The sequence below is a fragment of the Solea senegalensis genome, unplaced genomic scaffold (genome assembly GCF_019176455.1).
Source record: "Solea senegalensis isolate Sse05_10M unplaced genomic scaffold, IFAPA_SoseM_1 scf7180000013495, whole genome shotgun sequence".
NCBI lineage: Eukaryota > Metazoa > Chordata > Actinopteri > Pleuronectiformes > Soleidae > Solea > Solea senegalensis.
The window spans coordinates 1-18,733 of NW_025320832.1; the positions used below are offsets into that span (position 1 = coordinate 1).

The 18,733-nt window shown below is 38.5% G+C and overlaps 1 long non-coding RNA gene across 1 annotated transcript; it reads right to left on the reverse strand.

Annotated features, from left to right (window-relative positions):
• Window positions 1-11,478: 11,478 nt before the first annotated feature.
• LOC122760377 lies at window positions 11,479-13,302 on the reverse strand. The gene is made up of 2 exons (XR_006358367.1): window positions 13,200-13,302; window positions 11,479-11,829 (listed from the first exon to the last, which is right to left on the reverse strand). It is a non-coding gene; the product is annotated as an uncharacterized LOC122760377 (long non-coding RNA).
• Between the last annotated feature and the right edge of the window lie 5,431 nt (window positions 13,303-18,733).

Genomic DNA, 18,733 nt, shown 5'->3' on the forward strand with positions numbered 1-18,733 from the left:
AAACTCAACGCACTGCATCAACCAAGATTTCAATCAAACTGGGCATCTCTGAAATGATTTTATTGCCGAATGTATGACACGGCACCCGTGTAGTTAACAACCAGTGCTAATGTTAATTAGCGTTTTAGTTGGTGACAGCTCGGTCGGTTAGCCAGCACCCTCTCCTGCGTCCGGTTATCTCTCCCTTTCTCACTAAATATGCTGCCGAGGTTAAACTGTGTCAGCGTTGATTTAGGAGCTAATTTTCCAGAGTCCTGTGCAAATGTGCAGTCACACGCCCCACATCACATGTATCACACTTATTGGCAACATTTTGGATCCGATTGTCGGCCCGCATCTTTATTTTATACGTTGGAGAAAACGATGCCTGGTTAAGCTAAGTGGTGGTGGATTTGCTAGTGTTTGTTGATGACTAACCCCAGGCGAGCTGATTATCATAAATACACAGTCACAAACTTCTTGCGTTTGCATAACTCAAATACACGTGAACGGAGCTTGGATTTACTTCCACTCGTTTAAATCTGTGGCATCATGAAATTGTCAAGGAAAGGGGAATCTAAAAATGGCCACTTCCCCAGCAGAATCACCACCACCCCCACTATTCTGTAGCCAGTCCATGCGAGTTAGCCAGCAGTGGCCTCAGCCTGGTATGGCTGCTCTGGGTGTGTATATCCCGAACATGGCAGCCAGAGCAATTTGCTTATATCCTCAGTGCCTGCAAACGGTAGTGTTGTTGTCGCTTCTATGTAAAATTTGTGCACTGGAGCGCTATTATTTGCCTGCTTAAAGTTATTTACGTAATGCCGAATGTCCCAGCGGCGGGCACTCGTTTGACAGACCCCATTTAAACGGGTTAGTCGATCAATCGGTCTTTAATTCAGAAAACTGAAAGCAAACCCTCACAGAATGTCACAGCTGTAGCTATGCCTTAACACTCCCATGTTTAGTCTGGATTGTGCCGAAAGGGGAATGGCTAACACTTTAGCGCAGTGATTCCCTGGAATACATAAAGCATTAATAAGTAATACAAAAATGACCCTTTTAATTTCAATTGGTAACAGCTGTGACATCACATGGGAAAATGACAATAAGAGCCGCTTTGGACATGATAGTGATAATAGCCATTTTAGTTTTGCGAGTGTTAAACGTGCGTCAGGTTGTGTGCACACACAGTTCGGCCTTCATTTAAACTTATCGTTTTAATGATGTGAAAACGAGATCGTCTAATTGGATTTTAACAATCTGTTTATCTCGATCACGGGTCTATTGGAGGACAAGTTGTTAGCAGGCAGCCACAGAAAGTGTGCCCCACCGGGCCGCGCTGCTCGTACAATTCTGTGAACGCTTAATTTCCGACGAATCGTCAAATGTAGACAAGCGCACAAGCAACGAGGCATTAAAGTAGAAGAGGTGGTTTCTGTATTTTTATTCGGTGGCAGACATTGCGGGAGGTGGTTTAGCAACGAGCCAGACGTGTTGTCGCAGGAAGCCGAGCTGAGCGCTGAGGCAGGATATAAGCAGCCATACCGCTCAGCCCCAACTTAATAACTAGCAATTGCATCTAAAATAAAATAATTCTCCGAAAATAGCCGATCGCTAGTCGCTTCCGGGATGTATTTTGCTGTGTCTTAAAAGAGCTGTTTGTATTTACTGGTTCACAAAGATGAATTCATTTTGCCAGTGTGCCCCCTCCCTCCGCCTCCTCGAATGAATGGGTTCCTGTATTCAGGGCCCAAGCAGCTGCAATGAACAAGATGGCGTTCAAAGCCTTTTTCATCAGCGCTTTCTCTCAGAATGCGAGAGACAGCTGCCGAGCATCGGATGGGTTCAGGCTTGGCAGGAAAGATTTCTTTGATTTCACTTGTCGTTTAAAGAGCAAGGAATGCATTTGTGTTTTAAAAACGGTTTTAAAGCCGATGGCGTTTCTCCTCGGATGAATCTGTGTTTCATAGATGCAGGACAACATGGTGGGGGAACGGGTGTTGTGCATCTTGACTGAATACCAGGGAACATGGCAATACAGATCAGTATTTGTACCCTTTACCACAAAAAAAAGCCTAACTATTTACTATTACAATTAATGTCCAATTTGGAGGATCTGTAACCACACCTCAGAGAAATTAGGCATACTTTTCCTCATTTTGAATGATGCCAGTTGCAAGTTAATAATTTCTCTAAATCGATTTTTAAATTGTTTGAATTAAAACTATAAAATCTCAATAATAGTTTTCACAGATTTAGGTCTATTGCATTTCCCCTCATATTTCTTGGCATCTTCTCAGCATCTTTGTAATTTAATACTTTGTTGGCAGATAATCACATTATTTCTATGTGGCTGAATACGACTTCAGCCTTTCTGCTCTCAATCCTGTAATCCATTCCAAATAAAATTTGAAGGAAAACAAAACACTTAATTAATATTTATCAGTTTCGGTTTGAGAAAAACCTGTAATAGCAATAAATATATAGCAAGACCTTGTTTTATATCATGTGATCCACTGTATACCGGCACCTACAGTATAACAGTATATGATACAGTCCAGTGGCCCTGGTGGACAGTGATGTCATGTGTGGGTATTTATGAAAAATATTTTTGACACCTTTGCAGTGATACAATTGATTGATGATGAGACTGTATCTGAAGAACATTTATCCCTGGATTTGTGCTCGGGTAGAACTTGTCAGTAGTATGTGTCACCGCTGTAATGACCATGTGTTTATTATTGAATCATAAGTCTATTGTGTTTTCCATGTGCTCTTGTTTTTAATTCAGGATTTTCATCTCAGTTATGTATTTTTTTTTAATCTGCAAGCACAGGATATGAATAGGATTATAATCTTAGTCTTTGGATTTTAATCTTTGGGATTATATGGCTTTGGTTAGTGATAGTGATACACATTTAAAATGGTAAGGTAAGTGTAGCAACAGCTATCTTAGTATATTTGTATTTGTGTAACAATAGCAAAAGAAAAGCATTCTGAGACTGAAATGAATATTAATCCTAAACCTTAGCAGAAATTTATAATATTAAGAACAACCACAGTCTGAAATATTGACAAACTGAGAGTTCATGTCTCATGTGTGTCCAACCCTTAATTAAAGTCGCCCATTTTAACTATCACAAACCATCACCATGCATTTTCCTGGTGAAAATTCTGGATGTTTCTGTTAACACCGGCTGTGATATGCAACACTGTGCTGTTTGTTGATTGGTACTATTGCAGGAGTTGAAGACTTTTGTGTTTTCGCTCTTGTTGAATGGTGTGTCTTTAACACGTCACAAGAATGATAATAAAAGTGTAGAATTTAACAATTAAACGGAACAAACCAGGGTCTTTTTTATTTTCTTAGTGCCATTGTCCCATGTAGGATGTTGCCAATGCACTTGAAGACAACTCCTGACTCGTTCACATGTGTATGCACATGTGGCCTTTTCTGTTTTAAGGTTGTCATTTCAGGCTTCATTTGGTTTTTCATCTGAGGCAGCACTCTTTCTGTCTTTCTGTCCAACTCCAAATATGTGAATTTTTATCAAATTCAACCAACCTTACTGTGGCAATTTAAGGAAGTAAGCATTCGATTTTCCAAGAGACTGCCGTATGATTTTTAAAAATACTGTTACTACCTTTGTTTTACATGACTGGATGTTACTATGTTGTCAGTTAGTGTTAATTTTTCATAGTATATATTCTTATTAATAAGGAAATCCCTTCACTGTTCTGTGGATTGACTGTTTGTACAACCTATTAACAACACTTTTGTGGCATTAAGGAAGAAATGGTGGCATATCACCCAGCCGCTTTTCCACCTAATAAAACAGTTTGGTGTATGGTACATATTCTTTCGGGATAGTACCAAAATACCTTGCCCCAATTGTTCCATTCAAAATAAACTGTTGGATGTAGGCTTTACCATTCCAAACCGCACCGAGCTGTACCAAATGGAAATGTACCATGATGGAAACAATCCATATGTTTCTCCTCATTCTGATTTCTGTTGAACTTACATTTTCTTGTTTAAATGCTAGAAAAAACACAATAGAATAGCATTTGCTTATGCCTGGGCTGAACTGCTCTCCTCATCCTCAATGGTTTTCATCATTTATCTCATTGTTGTATCTTAATTTTAATGGCCCATTAGTGGTGGCCTCTGCATTATGTCTTCCATTACTTTACTCTTAAGACTAGTGTGTTGTGGTGAAGCAACCCAAACCCCTTTTCCTTTCCACTCACTAAGCTTCCTACAGAAAACAACTGAAATGGTTTCATCAGGGTGTGTTGCACATCCATAGGCATACGTGGGGTTAAAGATTGCGTAATTGTTGCTTTCTGTTTCTACAGTTGGGTTTTTTAAAAAATACTTTGGTCACATGATGTGTAAGGTCTTTGTAAAAAGAATTTGACCTGTATACTATGGTACTGAAAACCAGCTAGTTGCATTAGTTATGTATACACTGAAAAGAAAATTACACATTATACCCCTCTGGAAAAAAATGTATATGTGAGACTAAAAGACTAAAGGTTGAATATAACACACATTCTGTGGTATTTCCAGCTGTTGGAAATGGAATGTGCACAGTCACTGTACATGTTCTGTACTTCAGGTTAAGACAAGACCAGTTTTGATGGTTTTGTTGTATCTAAAAAAAGATTAGTATAGCTTCTTCCAATTACAGGAACATTTCCTGAACCATGAAATGGCTTTAGGAACATCTGTAGGAGCCTAGTTCTAAATTTAGTATCCAGTGGAGATTTTCCATTATACAGTTCTTGCACTACTCTGCTCTACTTGTTTTGATATCATGCACCTCGTTTTCATTACTTTATAATATTAAATTAATTCCTCAATGTGGGCGGGGTCGTCATAGCATAACTGCCATGATGTTGATTTATATGCGAGTCATTAGAATAAGTTAATTAAAAAGGTTTTTCACAGAATCGTTGCATGACCAGAACGCAGACTTCGTCTGACACAGTCACTGAAACTGACATACAGCTGAGCAGGTTGTGATTCAGCTCATGATCACCGGCTTTTGGCAGTGCTGTTGCGAAATGCACTGGACTCTATAGAGATTTTAGAAACTTCCTTGTTAAATGTCGAAAGATTAACACATGTTTTGGAATTTTCTTTAACCGATCTCCAGCTCGGCATTGTTTGGTTTGATTCTTGTGTCGGGCATCACACTCATGACTCTTCCAGTGACGTCATTCTCTGCCAATCAGTGGCTGGCAGTCTGTTGACGTTTTATTATCAGCTCAGCTTGTTTGGAACTTTGTCATAGCAGGTACTAAAATGAACACCAGGTACTATCACTGATGGAAAAGCAAAAGAACCGAATCAAGTTGAGCTGAGTAGTGCTCAACTCTTGACATGTTTATTTAACAATATAAAGAATATAAGATTCTTAAAAGTGGAGTGGACCTCGTAAACAAGCTCAAATTTCCTTTAGAACTACAAAGTTGAAGTAATTGATCAGATATTCTGCCTCATTCAGGTTTGGGTCAAACATCTGTTTCTGTATCTGAATGAGTCAATGAAAACATCTTTTAGAGCACCACTTGCTAGGTAACTCGCACAAATAGTTATTACCTCCACTAAGGAGGTCATGGTTTTGGCTGCATTGTCTGCCTGAGCAGCAGCTGAAAAAGTAAAAGATGGTTTTCATGAATTTTTTCCGTGCTGTTGGTTGTAGCCCAAAGAAAAAAAAGAAGCAGATTTTGCGGTGATACAGATCCACATACAGGATTTTAAACCATCGTAACCTTGCAAATCAGGGGTGTGTATAAACACTAGGGAACTGGGTGGCATTGGCAGAGGTTTGTAGTTGTCTGAGTGCTTTCTCCACTTAATTTGATCATATTGATTTTATCCAATAAATAACACTCCCTCAATGAGAGAAACCTAAAATGAGAGTGAGGGAGCATGTGAGGGGAAAATATATCCACATCTGGACAACAGGACAAGTGAAACTGAAAATGTACTTTTATTTTGGTAATTCTGTAAGTCCACGGAACTACGTGAAAGACTGTTGTCTGAGCCAATAAACCTTTAACACCTTAATATGACAGGTTATTTGTTTCCTCAGAGGAAATCAAGGGTTAGGGTTCGAAAATATTTGTCCTTCTTGGCCTTGTTTCATACAAGGCGTTTACTAATTTGTTTCTTCATCTTGGTTTGCCAAGTGTGCTTGTCTATTTCAGATAACTATTTTATTTCTATTTATTTATCTATATGATTTGTGTGTGGTTTGACTGTAGGTTCTGTTTTGTATCCATAGCATGTCACCACTCACCAAAACGTCTTGGCCACTGTTTTGAATAGTCAAAGTAAGTGGTTCCAGGGCAGCATAATGACCCACACGCAAGTCTGTCACTACTCAGGCTGTGTAACGCTATTGAAAGCCAGTCACAATTCCTAGCAGTACCTAACATGTGCATATCATTTACATTCTAGCCCTTAGATTTGACTGCCACAAAGTGTAAACAGACGTTACTCCGGGGATCGTTGGATAGACGACCAGAAATAGAGTTCTCTTTAAATTTCTCTTGTAAGCAAATGGGCCATAGTCATTTGGGCAAAAGAGTGGGCTAGTTGTCATGTGACTCTTAACACACACACTTATTCTTCTCTTGGATGCTCGGAGGGGAAGCATGGGGGATGGGTATGATTATTAATGCAATCAAAAGAGTGTATTTCATGATCATGAAAAATCATGCTTTTGGCTTTGGGCTAGCCTGATCTTCCTTTCCTTTTTTGCTCTCACTTTTAACCAAATAAATTAATTTCCCTGTATGAAAAGCTGGTTGTGCAGTTGTCCAAAGCACAGAGTGTTCCATTGTTATGTGTATAACTTACTTTACTCTAACAGACAACATTATTGCTTACCTGTAGAATCAGTTTGGCTTTAGTATTGTCTTATAACAGACCAGGTTATAATGAATAAAACTATCATGTTTGTTATAATTTAGCTGTTTTTTGTTGCCAATTTCTAGTTGACATGGGCCATGTTTCTCAAATACTTAATAAAAGAAAGTCAAATAGTTATGTGAATATTGTGGAATTTAAGAATGCATTTACCACATGGTAGAAACACATAACCGCTGCAGGTAAAAGCTACGTGCCACTGTGAGATTAGATGATCATGTAATCGTATCGCATACAGTATCCAGTGTCTGCTATGTCCCACCAACTAGGAAGAGCACCACATCATGGAATGTTTTACTGAGCAATCAATTAAACTCGACTGTCAACCCCAGTGATGTTATGTCCTCTATCATCAAACATTGACAGGACAGTGAGACAGAACACATCTCCCCCAAGTTAAATGCACAGGTATGCTAAGTTTCACATTTAGCTTTAGTAATGTTTATAGGTCAGCCCAAGTAGATTTCAAGCCATAGAGTTGCAGCTATTTAAAGCAGCCGCTTTTCCTAATATGTAGACTTAAACACTAAAAACGTACAAAATTGTTAATTATATTAGACGGTTGACTACTATTGAATGAGGGACATTTGTAGTAAATATCTAGCTCGGATTCTATTCTGACCAAAACAACATTCATACATTTCAGCAGTAGGTGCTTAAATCGTGCAGGATCCGGACCCGGCTTCTTACGTGGGGCAGTATGTGGGACCCACAAAATGAATGCTGTTTGTAGTATATCATTGCTAACACCTGTATAGTAATCTATATTTTTCCCCAACCGATGCCTATTCCGAGCTACATATGCATATGAACAAGGTAGCCTAACTATAAGTAACAGGGAAGGTAACTGTATTATGTTATTGTTAGAGTTTGATAGTGTGACTGTTGTGCAGGAAATGCTTGGGTTTCAAAACACACTGGCTCTTAGTCCACTGATGTGGAAAGGTTTTTGTGTCACGCACACAGCTACAATGTGTCCCGTAAATGCTCCCCCCTCTCTTTCTCTCGAAAGACAGCCCTTCATCCCTCCTCATCTATGAGGTGGATATGATATCACACAAAGTGAAAGCATATGAAGCAAATGTGTGTGTGTTTTGTTGATGCATGTCGTTATTTTGAGCACGTTTGTCTGGCCGACAGTTCAGTGGCCAAATATTAACTTGACAAGACTAATGAAACTATCTTTGTGGTGGCCTTTGTGGTGCATTCACACTTTACTCCAGAAGGGAAGGTATCGCCAAACAGTTCAGGGAAAGGGTGAAGGTTGTCCCTTCTAGATTGAGAAAGTGCTGTACTTCACAGTTTCATTTGTCTCGGTACTCGTGCAGAAAAATAGAGCAGAGCATCATGTCCAGAATGGTGTCTGCTTATGTATACTCATTTGTAGCCCCAGGATTTTGCTCTACTTTGGTTCGAGAAAAATAGGTTATGCAGCCTGAGGCTGCTTGTTTTCAGTTCAGCCACTCTTCCTGAGATCCATGTAAGGGTTTGAAATATACCAACTGCTCATGGTGAAAAACAATCCACACTTTGACAATAGTTTCTTATTATATAGTAGTGGGTAGCCTCAGACATGAGGAACTACCACCACTCTTCGCATCTTGAGGCAAATGTGATCGTGAGTGTAGCCACTGGAATATTTGTGCCAAAGAACCATATTTTTGGCTGGAGCCGCCACAGTTCAGTGCCACATCTCTGAACATCCATGTGTAAGTGATTTTGTAATCAACTTACACCCTTAGTTGACTGGCCAAGTTATTTAGTAGTTTAATTAATTAATCGATGATCAAAATAGATTAATAATCGATTCATCGATTAATTGTTTCAGCTCTAGTAATATAGTAGTTGATGAATAGCGGACATTATAAAGTTAAGAAGAGCTAATTTAGGTTTCAATTATGTTTAAAGAGTCATGGCACATGGATGTGTGAACATGTAGTACTGGTGGTTGAGCGGAAACCGAAGCTTTGTTTCTTTTGTCACGAGTTCCACTTATTTCATCTTGGCCGTCTCATCACATGACTATACTTTCTCTGTTTGTTTCCAGAGGTGTAACGATTGTCCAAATGCCATTTGTTTGCCAAGTGAACATTAGATCCGCTAACCTGGTGCATAAAGAATATTGATGTGTATATTGAGAATGGACTACCAAGCAGTGATAATCTGTATTGCTTATGTTTTATGAACAGGTGCCAATGAGTTCAGTGGGTGTGGTGTATGCACTGTATCTTCAGTGTATTTTAAAGAATTCTGGATTCTAATCAGGTCACTTGTCAGACTGTGAACATACCTAATGTAAATATCACTAATACCTCAGGAAAACATGCTTTGTTGTGATTGGTTTACAAAGCTCTTTTGCAGTCATCTGCATTGATTTGACAGTATGTTAGAGAAGAGATCAAATGTGCAAATCCAAAATGTAAACAGACATGTCTGTCTGCTTTGTGGTGCCTTCGGTGGAACAACTTTAATGTATTTTCACAGACATGGGAAAGGCATTGACCATCAAAGACACATATGAAGATAATTTTGAAGGTAATACTTCTTTTTTTTTTCTCCTGAACTAACCAAGCCCTTGTGACTTTTGTTGTGAAACCAGACTGACAAGATTGTTGGACAGAACAACATATCTTAAAAAACAATGATTCAGTGTTGCGCACAGAATAGATTCTATCTGTGGAAGTAGCAAGGGTATGCGTGCACACACACACAGTCCGCTCCCATGTTCAACAGAGCCCGATTGACAAGTACACCAACTAGTAGAAGTACAAGTTCTTGAACTGCATTGCATGTTCATTGTGGTAGGAATGCAGCTGCAGCTGAAAGTATGAGGTCTAACTGCTTGGATGGTAAAAACCTTAGAGCAGGAGAGAGCAAGCAAGCAAGAGAAAAATAAAGCTACAAATAGAGCTGCAAATAGTGCTGCACACAGCTTTACATGCAAGCTAAACACAGTTGGAGATCCTGTATGTTAAATATTTTTGGATCACTGAAACTGGCGCAACAAATTAGAATGTGTTGAGATTAGAATTGCCACCAGAATGTGCCACCAGTCTACATACTTGGAAACACTGAATTTTATTTAACTAAATGGTCGTAGCACTAAATAATGAGCATTATTGGTCAATTTAAAAAAAGATTATTTGCAACCCATAACTGTCTGTATTGATTTAGGTGTTTGTAATACTTCATTAAGGGTTTTTGACTAGTATGAATATGTTTAATCGACATTCATTCCCTCTGCAGTTCCATAGATCAGATTCAGTAGATTTGTAGAAACCCTTACTTTTTTGGGCACGACATTGTTCAATTTGTTTTATTACATCATTCAGATCAATTGAAAAATGGGCTGATGTAGAAGATGCATTCTAGTGACCACCATAACATTGCCACTGAGGTCTTTCCTCCCAATGTTTTTTTCTCCCAAACATTCACAATTTCGCAACATCATAGTTCACGGACAGGTGACGTGTGCCCAACATTAGTGTAGGTCTATAGATTGTTCACATTTCCAGAACCTGATTCAGTAGTCAGAAACTCAGTGCAATGGTTGGCATTATGGGGTCGATGAATATTTCCCCTGACCCTAATTAATGGCGAATATAAATATTTAAATATTTCCCCCACATTCAGTCAACAGTTGCATGCTCCCGCTGTGAGTGCCAGGCGCCTCCACCGCAAGCCATGTTCAGTGTGTCACTCCTACACTTTCACGTGAACAGTAACATCAAGTGTTTCCCCCACCAGTCATTTAGACTGACGTTTTTTTGTATTTCAGCACAGTGTGTGTTTTAAGCATGTTTCTCTATCATTTTCTCCTCCCCTTTCTCCCTACCCATTTCTGTATCTCGTGTGTGAGCGCTGAGCGCTGAGTGAAAGTTAACTCAGGGAAATGATAAGTTTAAACCAGGCTGAAATATCAGCGCATGTGAACACCCTGTCGCTCGCCCTCGATGAACCAGCGATCACAGCTGTGCCGCGTCTGTGAGAAACACACCATGGCTGCAGGGACATCCTTTATTATACATGACATTAAAGTTCTAATCATGTAACCGAGTGGTTATAAGCGTCTCTACTGTGCAGTTAACAGAAAATAAAAAGAGACACGGGACTCCATGCAGAAACATCGGCCAACCGGATTTCGTTATTCTCCACACACATACACTGTCAACTCACACCTCTTACCCATCATCACTTCCTTTCACCCTGGCCTTCAAAATAAGAGCCACTGGCTTCGGGTACAACTTCCTGAATAATTTACCATTATACATATACATAATAATAAACCATTTGCACATGGCAATAAAAATAGCTTAAAATAAAATTAATCTTATCTTTTACTGTATATCAATACATGTATCTCTTAATCTATTGCGAGTGATGTCGTGCCACAATATTCAGCAATGCAATCACATGATTTTCTAATATCATGTGGCCTAAAAGCGTGTAGGTTCTCACTTTTGCCCATGACATGCTGGTGATTTGCTGTATTGGCTGAACTTAACTAAATTAAATTTTGTTTCCAATTGAGGCCATAGAATTAAACAGAGAAAAATAGTCAAAAAGCATTTTTATTAGGTCAGTTACACTGACTGTGTTTGGTTTTGACATTGATGATACAGTAACACTAGCAGCAAAACATGTCACAATATATTCTTTCATATTGGTGCTAGACAGACAGGGAGAGTAAGGCCGTATAGAGGATGCATTTGTTGAAGAGAATGACAAACTGAGTGAGACTGGAATGAGGCTTTTAAGAAATGTCCAGGAGCAATACCCTTCTGTCCTCTCTTGCCGCATCATCAGCCCCCTTGTTCTTGCCGTCCTTGTGACCTGGTTGTGTTTCAGCTTCATTTAACATGCACCACTTCCCCACAGCACTTAGATGGACCTCCACCGATCAACTAGACCAAAAGAGAAAAACACTTGCACTATTTTCTCTCACAGTATCATTTGGCAAAGAAATATCAAAATATATTTTAAAGCTGTGCAAATAATTTAATAATTTTAACAGGAATTGTATTAGAATGTCTTGTTGTTTATATTGAATCACTGTCATTACTGCCTTTTTTTTTTTTTGCAGGATTCAGACAGTCATGTTTATTTTTTTTCAAAGCACACCATTAAGCCAGGAGAATTCTCCCTTAGAGTCTAGAGATTTGGATCAGGGCAGCTTACTATTAGCTGTGAAGTTGTAATTTCTTTGATTGACCACCAGTTTGGCATATGAATGAAGTCTGTGGTTACATTGTCACTAGTGGTCTAACTGGACTGGAGATGCTGAGGCAACAAGAGATTTGCCTCACTTAGTGAGATGGAGAGAGCGCACTTGTGGAAGAACTCTTGTAAATATTGCAAAGAGTGCTCTTCTCCTGGAAAGATGGATGGAGAGAAGAGGAAGAAATGAGGTTGCTTTTCTCAAGGCATAGTGCCTAATGCTAAAAGCCATCCCATATGTATTGAGATGTGTAAGTATAGTGTATGTAAATGTAAGCCAGGAAGAGGGATTTTACTCCTACCTGCAAATATACCTGATATTGACCAAGGTGCAACATGTGTGATCATGTAAATAAATGACATTCAAAACAACATGCACAAGACTTTCTTATGCCAAGCTTTTGGAGCTTGACAGAATTTGATCCAGCTAGTGAAGTTTCTCCTTCCGTTCTTAGCTAGGGGATACATTTTGTTCTTCACCTTTTTCTCACAGATTATTTATTAGTTTTATACATTTTGTTTTGTGACTACAGCAACATTTTTAGTTTAGTTGCAATGGTTGTTTGCTTCATTTCTAAATGAAACCAGGCACAAAAACAGTAATGCACAGCATCAAGATATCTTTGAATCAGGTCATCTCTGGATATCAGCCAATGCTCATGCTATTATTTCTTTATTAATTCCTTAATTTTGATCTATTGTAAGTGAATCAGTCTGTTGTGCTATAAAAATACATACATCTTATAATGGCCCCTTGAGACCATTAACACATTTTGAACATACTTTACACACTATACAGTGTTAATATACTTGTATGACCACCCCTAAAATACTTCTCTACCATCAAATATGCATAAACACTTAAAGTGTCAGGTCTGTTTCTTACCCATTGGTTCCCTGTTTCGCTCAGTAGTGCACAACAGTAGCTAAACATAGCAAGATGCACTCAGTCAGACTTGTTTACCTGTGTTAGTGTGGTCTAATGTAAATTTGATTGACCTAGTTTTGTGTGATGTGCCAGCCCCTTCTCTGTGTCTTTGTTTGTATTTATCCTCACATTTTGTCTTCTGACACGATCCTCCCTGTCAGGAGCTCCTGTATAACTCATTGTAATGCAGCTGATTGCACATAGCCTGGATGGACTCTGGTAAGTGCAATGGTTGTAGCAGAAACCACAGAGCAAGTGTATTTGTAAAGTGTGTGTACTGTCGCCACATCCGCTGAATGTTTTGACAACGGGAAGAGAGAAGACAAGCACAGCTAGGGAAACACCCTTAAAAAGGAAACGCCTGCCTAGAGACACGTTGTGCTTGTATTAAAGTGGAGACAGCATGCTAACACAGATGATCAATAGTCAAGTCACTACCACAGCCAGCCACTGGTAGACTAGCAATAAAGACCAGTCCCCTCCATATCCTGCTGTACCACTCATACTGTACTTTTCCATGAGCGGGAAGTCAGCCACAAGCTAAAAGGCACTCAGAAGCACGAAAATACAAGGCTTGATAGTGAAGTGAGTTAGAAGGATGCAAACCTCAAGAAGGCAAGGGGTGTGGCAGCTGGTGTCCAAGCAGGAGGGCGTAAATTATTAACCCGACCATCTCTTCCCCGCCTTTCAAATACTAACTTAATACATGACTGTGTGTGTACACTCATCGACCACTTTGAGTACACTGCTTAAGCCGAGTTGGACCCCCTTTTGTCTTTGGAACTGCTTGAATTATTTGTGGCATAAATTAAGTAACTTAAGTCCTCAGACATTTTGGTTTGTAATGTCAGCATCACACAATTGCTTCAGATGTGTTGCCTGCACATCATTCACATCACATAATTTTAAAGATGCAGACCAGGACGATTCTGCACATACAAATTCCAACCACCTGCGAGAGCTAGCATGTTTAGCAGTAGTGAAATAAAGTCAGTATTTTGTTGCCAATGCAGTTAGCATGGCCTTTTAACGAGCTAACAACAGCTACTTTTAAACTTTACAAAGGTGCACTGTGTGTCTCAAGTTAAAATAGAAGTCCTCACAGTCGCCCTCACTTGCTCTCTACCCGTCTTTTTGTGTGATTATGTTTAAGTAAACGGATGAGTGGACCATCGCGGTGAGCTACAAGCTGTAAACATAGTTCTGTGCATTACATTATGATGCTCCTTGATATTGAATCGTTGACCAGATAATTGTAATCAAAGCGAATTGTTAAGCCCGTGAAGATGCACAACTCTATGATGCCCACCTCTCATTCTACCACATCCCAAAGTTGCTCTACTAGAGTGAGATCTGGTGACTGGAGGCCATTTGAATACAGTGAACTCATTGTCATGTTCAGGAAACCAGTTAGGGATATTTGAGCATTATGACATGACACATTTTCCTGTCGGAAGTATAAATCAGGAGGTTCTGCTCACAAGGGATAAACATGATTAGCAACTATACTCAGGTAGGCTATGGCATTTAAATGATAATGCATTAAGTACATCGGAGTTCAATGTGTGCCATAAAATATCCCCCACACCATTTGATCACCACAACTGAACAACCTGATCTTTTGATACATGGCAGGATTGGACACGTGCTGTCTTGTCATTCACGCAAATTTTGATTGTGTCATCGTAATGTTGCAGCAGGAATTGAAATGTTTATTCACTCTTTTACTTTCCAATTATAGTGAGTGCCTGCACATTTTAGCCTTAGTTTCCATTTCTCAGATGATAGGAGTGGTACCCTGTAAGGTCTTCTGCCACTGTAGCCCATCTGCTTTAAGGTTTGATTTGTTGTGCATTCAGAAATGTTCTTGGTTGTAGTGAGTAATTATTGAGTTTCTATTGTCTTGAATCTCTCCTTATCTTGCTTGACCTCTGGCATCAACAATGCTTTTGCTCTAAGAAGTGCTGCTCACTGGATATTGTCTATTTTATGGACCATTCTCTGGAAACCCCAGAGATGGTCTTGGATGAAAATTGGCAGCAACAGCCATGTGACTTTCAAAGTCACTTAAATCCTCCCCACACTGATGTTCAGTTTGAATTTCAATGGGTTATCTTGACCATCTCTAGTTGCCTTAAAACGTTGATTGACGCAAACGGAAGTCTCTGTAGCAATTTGTTTCTAATCTGTTATGTGTTAGTAATTCTCTTGGACACAAACATGAGCATTCTCATCAGCTGATATCGAACGGACAGAGTAGAAATTGTTCAGGGATTGTATGGCAAGTAGATGCAGGTGTTTTTAATGGATTGGTATTCACATGTTTCTTATTCATTATTAAGACTTTGGCAGTCCACTTCAGTGTGTTGCTTTGACTAACTGCAGGTAATTATACCAAAGCTTTGAAGAACAATTTCCAATGGTGCCCCTGAAATCCTACACTGACAACAGAACTTCTGGATATTTTTTATTTCTTTCTAGTATTTCTTTCTAATAGGTCAATGCAGAGAAAAGACTTTCTTTTTTTTAATGTTTATCCTATTCAACTGCACATGCCCTACAGATAGACAAGAGTTGTGTATTGTAGTATATGGAGTGGCAAGCAAAGTGTCAGATTAACCAAAGAATACAACATAGGAATTCCACATAGAAGATTTGCAGTGGAAACTTACAGTATAAATTCCTGTTAATGTTAAATTCAATTAAATTTATTTGTATCGTGACAAATCACGATATACATTATCTCAAGGCACTGTATAGTAAGGCAAAAACCTTTACATTACTCTAATAATAGTGTCGCTACAGTAGTAAAGTATTTATTAGGTTGTGCCCCATGCGTAGGTATAAAAATGACAAACTAACCCAGCATACTAGTGCAACTGCAACAAACCCTCGACCTCAGAGATAGTCAACATTATATTTTATCAAAAAAGTGTAACTTAACCGCATTTCACTAAGGTGGTGATTTATTGTAGGCTGTTCATAGTAAAACACTTGTTCCCCTTTACGCTGGTGTTAAAGAAAATAACCCTTTTAAATTTATTTTCAATAAACCCAGCATGAAACAAGTAGTCCTCCTGTGCCATAATTCATGCTGGGAAGCTTATAGAACCTGTCTCCCTTTCACCAAGGGGTTAATTAGCTCCTCTCCCAATTGTCCTCTGCTTGTTCACTCTCATTAGTTTAATCTGGCTCTGTCCTCCAGCCTGCCGCCCTAGTCTCTATCCTCTTGTTCACAGAACATCTCAATACCTACCTTGACTCCTTATGTCATATGGGTGGAGTCTCATTTTCTCCCATAAATCTGCTGCCACCAGACCATTGTGTCAATTTATATGCTATATGCTTTTACACCTGCTGTCCAATAGCTTCTTGTTTCACCTTTCATTCATTTAGTTTGTAATATTTAATACAGTTATTAAAATGGCATTTAAGTTCATTTCAGTTCCAGTTTTGTCTACTAACATTTTTTTGTGCTACTAAGGTTATATATGCTTGCTTTCTGACATCTAAAAATGAAAATGACAGATTTTCTGATTAAGGCTGACACATTTACAAGTCTAGATGGTGTGACAATGAATGGTGGCTACACGATCATATAGAAAGTAGAAATACCAATGAAGTGCATTTGTGAGTCGAATTACACTTCCTCTCTCCTGACTGTGTTGTGCTTGAGATGTCGGCGCTGATAGGAGTGGCTGGAAAATGTGAAGTCTGCTTCCCCCTCCTCTTTCTCCTCCTCCTCCTCCCCCACCTCCTCTCTAAAAATAGCTGGCAGAAAGAGAAGGCAGTGAAGTCGAGGCTCTATCTGTTGGGCTGCCAGTGGTTTCAACACCCACACTACCAGCCCAAGAGAAAAATAGTCCTCTGAATCGCACCTCTATTACTAATCGCCAGTAAAGTGGGTTGCATTAGTTTATGTTTGTCAGTTATTAATTCATACGTCATCCATTTTGAATTGGTCAAAATATTTGCATTTTGCATGTTAGAGGCCAAGTATTTCTTGAGTCATTTAGTAAAAGACAAAAGATTTTGTAATGAACTGACACAAAGCGGTTGGAAAAGACGGTTTAAGGAATATTTTAAATATGTAACACTGGAATGTTCCTGATGGGGCTGCATTGATCTCCTGACCTCATTCCATTTGGGCTTGTTTCATTTGTTTGAACCACAGTGACGACAAACATCACTAAAACAAGGGAAGTGAACATTGCTGTAGCTGCAACAGGGCCGTGGAAAGATGCCAATATATTAACTAAATGTGACTTGATTTTTCTTAATATATTAGTGTTTTTATACTGACCCATTATTGATTTATAGATCTTCAAATGATAGTTTAGCCAGCTTACTAACCATTGACGGTACTATGGTTTTGCTTTAAAAATCTTTTAAAAAATTACTGTTTTAAGATGTAGATTCAGAATAGAATCAAACACATTTTTGGACTGCCTTTAGCTTCAACAAGCTTAGGCAATGTTACGATATATATCTTTCAATCATTGTTGCATGTTTTTTCACAGAGATCTTGAGTGTATAATGGAGCTGGATGTTAGATCTACTGCAGTAAATCCCAAAGACTGTCAATGGGTTAAGATTCTCTGGACTCACTCATCCTGGCATTATTATCTTGGAATATGGCCCGAAAAGCTTGACCATTCAGTATATTAATGGTAGTCAGCTGAACATGGAGCTGACCAAGTAAAACAACCTCAGATCATAACCCTGCCCAGCTTCATTACAGAAATATGTAATGAAGTATGTTTTGAGGTTTTTTTCGTCCGGCAATGTATACATCATGCACAGTTGGTGTAATGGGACTGAATTTATCAATATAATGTGGTGATCACTTTGTCAAAACCTGTGAAAGTGGAACTGGATGCCGTGGAGTTCTATAGATGATTCAATCTCATTTTACGGTTTTTATGGTGTTTGCCTGGCATCCCTGATTTCATTAATCCTGCATTCCGTTCTGTTGTTGTTTAAGTTATTTGATCCATTTAATAGCAATGTCCACCCAAACCAAGTACCAAATAAACTGGAAATTGTCTAGTCAAACTGAGTGGATTATTAAACACATGATTATGTAAATATTTAATCTACAAAGGATTAAAGGATTTGCGATTAATATATAGATAATAGACATATCTATATTTATGTATGTATATGTGTATGTATGTGTGTGTGTATATATATGTATATATATAGACATATCTATATGTATGTATATATGTATGTGTGTATATATATGTATATATACATACACATATACATACATATAGATATGTCTATATATGCATATGTGTATGTGTTTTTTATTATTAAAGCAAGCTCTTAATGTTTCAGCTTCTTACATATATATATATATATATATATATATATATATACATATATATATTTATATTTATTTGCTGGTTTCTCTTTTCACGTAACAAAGCAAGCAATAAAACAATAATTTTGGTGTTTGGAAAAGGCATTTGAGAACATCATTTTGAGGTTTGGGAACACTGATCAATGTTTTTGACAGTTAATGGTCCAAACAACTTAATCAAGACAATAATTGACAGATTGATTATTAAAAGTAATCTTTATTTGCAGTCCTGATGTTGATGGCCTTCTATCACACAACTCAAATTATGTGTTGCACTATTTTTATTTTAATGTCT